This window comes from Panthera tigris, chromosome A3 (genome assembly GCF_018350195.1).
Source record: "Panthera tigris isolate Pti1 chromosome A3, P.tigris_Pti1_mat1.1, whole genome shotgun sequence".
NCBI lineage: Eukaryota > Metazoa > Chordata > Mammalia > Carnivora > Felidae > Panthera > Panthera tigris.
In genome coordinates, this window is record NC_056662.1 from 134,941,648 (window position 1) to 134,950,415 (window position 8,768).

At 43.8% G+C, this 8,768-nt stretch overlaps 1 long non-coding RNA gene across 1 annotated transcript; it reads right to left on the reverse strand.

Moving 5' to 3' along the window:
- Window positions 1-14: 14 nt before the first annotated feature.
- LOC122237085 lies at window positions 15-7,030 on the reverse strand. Its single transcript, XR_006215296.1, has 3 exons — window positions 6,838-7,030; window positions 1,452-1,580; window positions 15-82 (listed from the first exon to the last, which is right to left on the reverse strand). It is a non-coding gene; the product is annotated as an uncharacterized LOC122237085 (long non-coding RNA).
- Window positions 7,031-8,768: the final 1,738 nt, after the last annotated feature.

Genomic DNA, 8,768 nt, shown 5'->3' on the forward strand with positions numbered 1-8,768 from the left:
CTGTTGTAGAAACCCTCCTTCCTGCTTATGAACATTTACAAAGCACCTACTACGTGCCAGGCATGTGATAGAAACCAGGGATCTAGGGATAAAAAAAAAAAAAGATAAACCACAGCCCTGCCTTCGGGTGCATAACAGTTCGGGAGAGAGTGTCAGATATACATTTAAACGCTGAGCTGCTTAGTGTTGTGTCTGCCCTAATGAAGGGGAGGGGAGGGGTTATACAAATCAGCCTGGAGGGATCTGTGAGGTCATGGAAGTGTGAGCCGAGGCTTGAGAGAAGAATAGGAATTTGTCGTTTATCGGGCATGCACGTAGAGATTTCCCGGAGGTGGCAAGATCTCTGAGCATGTCTGGAAGATTGAACACACCGCCAACAGCTACATATATTTGGAGGACGAAGACAGAAGGGGAGAACGAACAACTGGACAGATACCTGGGGTTTGTTCTCTGACAGCCTTGGATGACCCAGACAGGACCTGAGGATCCTGTAGGTGACCTAGTACGAGTGAGGACTCGTGAAAAGGAGATTTGGAATACGATTAAGATTTACGTTAAATAACCTGTGCACAGGATGGCCGGGAGATACGCAAGTCTCAAAACGGGACTGTAGAAAGGCAGCGGTCCAAACAGTGCAGGTGGATAAGAAAGGTGGATTTGTGGAAGACACACGAAGGGGAAAAGGAAGTGCCTCTTCTGTTTTGGTGGGTGGGGGGGACCCAGGAAGACTGTAAACTTTGCTCTCTTTCTGCTAAACATTGTATGTAGTAAGCACACAGTAGCATGTTTCCATTGATACAGTCATTGCTGATTTTCTTTAAACCAAAGTTTGCCTTTTCTTCCAATTGGATAAAGACTAGCTGCCAACTAAATTTTATGTTACTTAAAGGAAAGTTAAAAATAAAGCCTTAATTGTTTGTTTGTTTAAGGAGGATCCAACTCTACCCATCCGCCAGGAATCTACAGTATCCGGGAAATACGTATTAATGTTCTTTTCTGATTTCAGTGAGATTGCAAAAGTCCTACTGGTGATATGCACCGTGGAGCTGACTGTTGTGCCTTTGGCCACGCAGCTGACGGGAAACGCAGGCTGTGCTGATGTCCCATCTCTGCGTTGTGCTCCCACCACACGAGCAAAGTGACAACGCTTTTGCTCGCTGCTTCAGCAGAGCAGGAGGGATATTTCCAGTCAAAACTCATAGCTTTTTCTTCGTGTTCCTTGGGGTAGTGCCATATTCCCATCTGTGTATTTCAGCCCCCAGTAAGAACGCTAACACCTTACAATGTGGACTTACTTCTACTTATTTGGGTTTCCCTAGACCTTCGAAAGTAGACAAGCTATTATCTCCCCTATTTTAGAGCTTCAAAAATGAGACTCACACGAAAAAAAAAGTTTGATAAAGGTCACAGAGAGGTTAAACAGAAGGGCGAAAATTCGGTCAAACCCAAACCTGAGGTTTTTTCTCCTCTTGTAAACTTCCCAGGACTAGTATTCTTATTTCTCTAGTGAATTCCGGAATGTGGAAGCTGAGAGATTCATGTTTGTGTGTTCCATCAACAGATATCTGAGTGTCTTTTAGCTGTCAAGAAATGAGACATTTACAAAGTGAAGGGAGAGAAGTCACTTTATTTTCCCCCCAGCCCAGAAGAAAGCTGATCTTTCCAGGCCCCCTGTAGGTCCGTGGGACATTGGGATTAGTCTGGGGCAGTGGAACATGAGCCACTTCTGGCCACTTATTGTCTCCTCTACTCTCTCATTTCCCTTTTTTCGGCCCAGATTATGGAGAGAATAAAGAGATTGTATATGCCATCGGAGCCACTAAATGGAAGGTCTTGTGCCTGAATCACATGGAAGGCGCTCGACAAACCTTTCATTGCATGGCCGTGAGTAAGCATAAGGTTTTATGTAACAATCCAATAACTGTTTTGGACTTACTTGTTACAGCATCTGAGCCTTACATGCCCTGACTGATACAGATTATATTTTCCTGCCGCCATCTAGTTCTTGCTACCGAGAGCTGTCATTCCAAATACTGAAGTAGCTCAACACCAGCCTTTTCCTCTGCCCTCCCGGCCTTCTTCGATTTGTTACCGGTTGCATCCAGGAATATTTTTTCCAGCAAAAATGCGACAACTTCACGTTATTGCTTAAAATCTTTTCATGGCTTCCCAAAGTTCCTAGGATAAACCTTCCCTGAAGGATCTGGTTTCTACCAGTGACACCTCTCCTCATTGTCTACTTTCTCTCTGTATTTGTTTCACAAGATATACTGTAGCTTTGACAGAAGTCTGTCCTCCATCCAGTCATGTGCTGGGAAAGGTTTCATGACCAGCTCTCTAGAAAGAAGAGTGTGTGTGTGTGTGTGTGTGTGTGCATATAAATTTATTTTAAAAGGTACAACTTGCAAATAATAAAACATGCAATGGTATTTATGGTAAACTCCATTCTGCCAATTGATTCTCCCAGAATGTGTTCACAGGTATTTGCTAAACTCTTGAACTCATCACCAACCTATGGTTACAATCAGATCGTAATCGACTAAATCAGTCCATGAAGAAATGTTTGATTCCTGTCTGACGCAGCAACGAAGGTGCTCACGATGTTGCCAAATGGATGTTGTTACAGTACAAATGTACGACCGAGAAGGTCTATCGGAAATCTGAAATCCACACACGTGTCAAGGATTTGAGTGGCTTCTCTGATGAACTAGGTCAGAGTTTTCAATTATTGAAAGAGTATTACCTCCATTTTTTGTGCCGCTCACAGTGTAACAGCTATCGACATGCGTACTTTCTTAAATCTAGGGAATCAGTGTAATCTTAAATCCAGACAATGAATCAAGCCCTCGTTCGTAGTTTTCCTATTCTATGGCATAAACACTTCTGCCACGACCAACGTCAACCTGCACTGTGACCCCACTGAATGCTCAATGGGGAAGAAATACAAAGCGGTCCATCATGTTATACTTTTGCCACACAAATGCAACATAAGTAATCATTGTTACAAAGTAACAGTAAGTAATTATTTTCACGAATGAGTATTATTGTTACGAAGAAAACTAGGTAATAAAAACATACAGAAAATAATTTGCGCCGTGAATTTTGAGTATTTATGGCGTTTTAATTATTATTATTATTAATCATTTTATTATTATTTATATTTTATTAAATAAATAATATATTTGTAATTATTCTTTGAATTTTAATTATTATTTTCAAGCCCAACATGAGGCTTGAACTCACGACCCCAAGATCAAGACCCGAGCTGATGTAAAGAGTTGGACACTAATGGGGCATCTGGGTGGCTCAGCTCATGATATGTGGTTCGTGGGTTCAAACCCCATTGTTGGGCTCTGTACTGACCGCTTGGAGCCTGGAGCCTGCTTCATATTCCGCTGCCCCTTTTCCACTCGTGCTCTGTCTGTCTCTCTCCCCAAAAATAAACATTTACAAATATTTAATAAGAGCTGGAAGTTTAACCTACTGAGCCACCCAGACACCCCTTTATTATGTTTTTATTTCATTTTTTTAAGTTTATTTATTTATTTATTTTTGGGTGGGGGGAAGGGGCAGAGAGAGAGACAGAGAGAGGGAGAGAGAGAGAATCACAAGCAGGCTCCACACTGTCAGTGCAGAGCCCGACGTGGGGCTCAATCTCAGGAACTGTGAGATCGTGACCTCAGCTGAAACCGAGAGTCAGACGCTTAACCGACTGAGCCACCCTGGTGCCCCTTTATTCTGTTTTTAAAATAATAGAATTTATTTAATTATGAATTTTTAGAATTCTTTTTTTTTTTTTTTAACAATGGCTATGTTTGACAACTGGCTTGCAAAATTCCTGGAAGCTTCATAATTAGCTCTCAGGCCAGTGTCATCAGATGTCAGCACATCATCGCCCCTATTTGTATGTCTAACTCCATATATGTAGACTTGCTTCCTTACCCCTTCTTACTTAGATATCGATCCTTCATATTTTACCTCATCGTTTACTCAATCGGGGAAGTCTTTCTTGATTATCTGGACTCTGTGTGTGCCCCACCTTGTTCTTTTTGATTGTAATTGTGGTTTTGCAGATGACAAAACAAATTGTATCTTGATAGACTTTCACCTTTATAAAGAACGTTTACGTGTGTTTTGACATTGAGGTTGCAGTTCTGCACGTGAGATGGAGGTTATATACTACCTTCTCTTTTCAGAGGAGAAACCGAGCCTCCGAAAGCACTTTCCTAAGTGACCCGTGTGGATGGAGGTCACGAGATGGTACCTGCGTTCAGGGTCTTACTATTTCAAACACACTGCTTTTCCATGTTAATGCAGCGGCCTTAAAGCTGCAGTAGCGTGGAAAAATCATTCTGTGGGACTAAGCTCACAAGCATGAAGATTGTTTGGGGAATGCCTTGTGATATACAAATAATAGCAACTGTTATTAAGTCAACACTTCGTTTCAAGACTCATAAGAATCTTACGTAAGTCACCACAAACTTGTTATTTTCTTAATCTTTAAAATCACCAGAAGTGCCTACGACCAGGGAAGAGGTGACCTGAGTGGCTGTGGGTGGGCTCAGGGCCTGGCAAGTCTTGAAGGTTCTCAGCTGCAGGGATCTTCCTGCTGCCTCTGGGTTTCTCCCAAGCCCTCTGGCTCTCATTTCCGTGGCATCTGTCTTTACTCGGGAGCGTCATTTGCCTGTGCTATGACTTTTTGAATCCGCTCTGTATTCCGGTACAAATTCCAGAAAGCCTTCATCTGAGGGTCTTAGCAGGACCCATGGGGCAAAGCCCTTCCTGTTGGGCCACATCTTGGCTCACCTGTCGGACTGCAGCGACCTTCAATGTGGTCCTGCCAGCAACGTGTCTTAGACACAGCTGATGGGACCGCTTTCACGAGGCGGCTGTGAGCAGGGCAGAAGCAACATCTAGGGTTTGGAGAGAAACGATAATCGTGACCATCGTGGGCTCTAATCTGTATCTTCTGACTCCAGAGCCGTGAGATGATGTTACAACTCAGGGGGTTTTTTGTTTGTTTTGTTTTTGTTTTTTTTTGTTTTTTTTTTTTTGTCTGGAAAGACATGAGTTTAATTTCCTGAGTAATTTCTCTCTCTCTCTCTCTCTCTCAGTTCTATGCCCAAGGTTGGATTGAACTCACAACCCTGAAACCAAGAGTCACATGCTCTGAGCCAGCCAGGTGCCCCTCGTTTCCTAAGTAGTTTCTATTTTGTAACTAGCCGTCAAAACCTTGTGTGAATCACTTAACTTCTTTGCATTTTGATATTCCTCATGGAAAAAAAAACCCCAAAAACAAAACAGAAACCAAAACTACAACACCAAGGGATTCCCAAGTACCTGCTTTACAAGGTTGTTAGGATAATGAAATGTGATGACATATGTCAATATCCTGGCCCGGTACCTGATACACGGTAGGTAGTCAGAAATATCATTTTCTTCCTCTAGATAAAAATCGCATCCGGAGAACTCATTTACACAGCCAAAGCAGATTCCATGTCAGACAGTAAAAATGAATAAATGATATTCTTCAGTAATGCGACTGCAAACACATCATTTCACCAGAGTAGGCACTTTGCAGTTGGGTTTCTCCACGCGATGCTTTAAGGTGATATCTGGAGGTAACCACAGGGCACCAGGAAGGGGGCAGAGGGTGCTGGTCAGGAACATGGAGTTTGGAGCCAGACTCCTCGGGCTGAGTTTCAGCTCAGTCATTTCCTCACTGTGGGAGCTGGCACAAGTCATTCAGCCTCTCTGTGCCTCAGTTTCTCACCTCTAAATGGGAATACCAAAGTGCCTGCTTCCCAGGGTTATTGGGATGTATAATTGTTGACACAAAAGAACTAGAACGGTGCCTGCAACCCTGTAGCCATATAAACATCTGTCTGCCCTACAGCTTGTGGCATACTATTTGTATCGTCACTGAGAATTTGGAGCATCTTTAAGGGTATGGAACAAAAGGAAGCCTCTTCAAGAGTCTTCAGAAAGCCCTTGACGATGAAATTAATCTGGACCACTGGAAGGCTTCGTTAGGTCCTTGGGGAATTTAAGGGCAGGAATAATCCACCTGACAAGTAATATTTTGTCGGTTTAAGTTGTAAACAACTGCTCGGGCTATTGTTGAGTTTTACTAATGTATCTGTAAACTTCAAGTGAGCACATGTCCATGACTTAACTCTTGATAAACATCGTATTGTGGAGGAGAACACCCCCACTATATGGCCACCTGGATTCGGCAACACAGGTTTGTGCGGACAGTAAATTCATAGTGACTCGGAACTGTGGGCACTCTCTTTAGGAACAGCTCTTACACCCCGTGGTTCTTTTCTTTATGTTTAGTTTTGAGAGAGAGAGAGAGAGAGAGAGAGAGAGAGAGAGAGAGAGAAGGAGAGAGTGTGTAAGCAGGCTAGGGGAGCAGCAGAGACAGACAGGGAGACACAGAATCCGAAGCAGGCTCCAGGCTCTGAGCAGTCAGCACAGAGCCCGACGCGGGGCTCGAACCCACCAACTGTGACCTGAGCCGCAGTCAGACCTGAGTCTGAGAAGTCAGACGCTTAACCAACTGAGCCACCCAGGGGCCTCTGACCCTGTGGTTCTATATACATTCCCATAGTTAAGTGAAACTTGCCAAGTAGACGATGTAAATTTGTGTCAAAAGTTTAAAACAATGAAACACTACCAACCGAATGTCATGATGGTTTTGTTTGTAAATTCACGTTGGTTTGGTTGTATATGAAATATTTAATTAAATTTGGATGATATAGTTAAAAGTGGAATTTTTTACTTAATTTTTAACTGTTTTAAAACTAGTGAACAAATCAAGAAGATAATTCTTACAACTGATTATTCCTGGAGAAATAACTTCATTGCAGAGAGGGAAAAGGTGGGGTGGACACCTCCGGGGTAAAATCGGGTTCATGGGCCATGCTAGCCCCTGTCCTTCTCCAGGCTTCATGTTTCTTCAAAGCAAGGGCCACGATGGGATTATCTGTGCATCCCTGGGACTCGGCACCGTTTCGGGCTGAAAGTGTGATCTATAGGTTGGATGAAAGCATAAATGAGCTGCCTGATTTATTCGTTTGGTTCACGAGGCAAGCACTTTCTGTTTACTAGGAACTACTCTTTGTTATGCACATACATCTGAACGGGACAGACAAGAAAGGAAGGGATGGAAGGAAAGAAGGGTGAGAACGGAAAAAGGAAGGAACCCGGTAAGGAATGGCTTCTGTTCCCACATCAACAGCTGTGAGATAGTATCTGTAGCTTTCATATTATTGTCTGGGTCCCAGAAACACCAGGCTCGTTCCTGGACCTTTGAGAAAATTTGAGGACTCTGGTTTGGACCAACCTAGACCAGACAAATCATATCCGGAATGAAGTCAGCTTCAGAAATGTTGCACGTTTATCACCAAATTTTACTTTCTTCCGCCCCCCCCCCTCACCCCCCAGGAAAGATGCAAGCCCTCACCTTAAAAAGCTAGCAATTTAATGTGCAAATAATCCAAGCATTTCTTAACAAAATCTGCTCTTATGCAAATTAACTTATCTATGCATTGTGCGTGCACATAAATGTAGAACACATATTTTACTAATATTAAATAAACTGTTTACTTTTAAATAGAACTAACCCAATCTCCCCTTTTAGATTCCCTTTTAATTTTCGAGTGCATATACTTGCATAATTTACCAGAGAGACAGGTTCCTAGGCCCCTTGTAGAAAACCCACACAGTGCCTCTGTGCCCTGAGCCTGCTTTTAATTATAAATATAGCTGGTTACACCATTAAAAGAACACACACACACACACACACATTAAAATTTCACATCTGTGTGGAATAATACTTGGAAACAAAGCTCGCCTTCTTTTAACGGGAGTGATTTGCTGCGCGCAAGCGTGTGGCAGGGAGGTGAGTACCACGGTCCGGCCACATGGCTTTAAGTGGACAAATCACCGTGTCACATTGTGCTGTCCCTCCCCACGTGCGGCTTCCTGCTCAGGCTTCAGCTAAATTCATTTTACGTAGCTGAGATTCTGAAGGCGAGGCACACAAGGCGTTCTTTCATAAGCTGGGAGGTCATAAAAGGGTGTGTGCGGCGGGGGGGCGGGGCTTCTGAGCGCCGTGGGGGCGGGGCTTCTGAGCGCCGTGGGGGCGGGGACGCTCAGCCCGTTCTTTCCGAGCAGCAGGTGCAGCTGCGAGGTGGCAGGTGCAATCTGAAGAAAGCACCGCACGATGCTGAGCATGAGAGTCAGGATCGCTCCATTTTCTCTTTTGAAAGCTTCCACGCTAAGTATTCCCCTGTGTGGAGGGGAGATGGCCCCTTCCCCGTCGGAAAGCGGTCAGTGGACGATCGGCAGCAGAGGAGATGCTTATCTCCGCCTGCAAGCGACTGGACTGCGCCCGTGGGTCCTCACACTTCCTTGGGAACGTTCCACTCCCCCGGCGTCGGCCCTCTTCTTAAATCATTTTGACTCCACAATTGTGGGAGGACCTAATGGACTTTGTTTGGACCGACCTTGTGCAATGTCACCTTAAAAATTATGATTTCCCAGGTGGATTCCTTATTCCGTAAATGGATCAATGGATTTAATTGTTTTGGGGGACAATTAAAAAAAAAAACTTGGTCAGCGGAAGGAAAATACAGGAAGGGGTTACTTCTCAGTAATGTTTTTGTTCCAGAAAAGTGCCCACATGATACAAATATGCCAGAGGTAACCACTTTATTATCACAAACGGCCGTGTGAACGATCCGGTTCAAGAATGAAGGCCA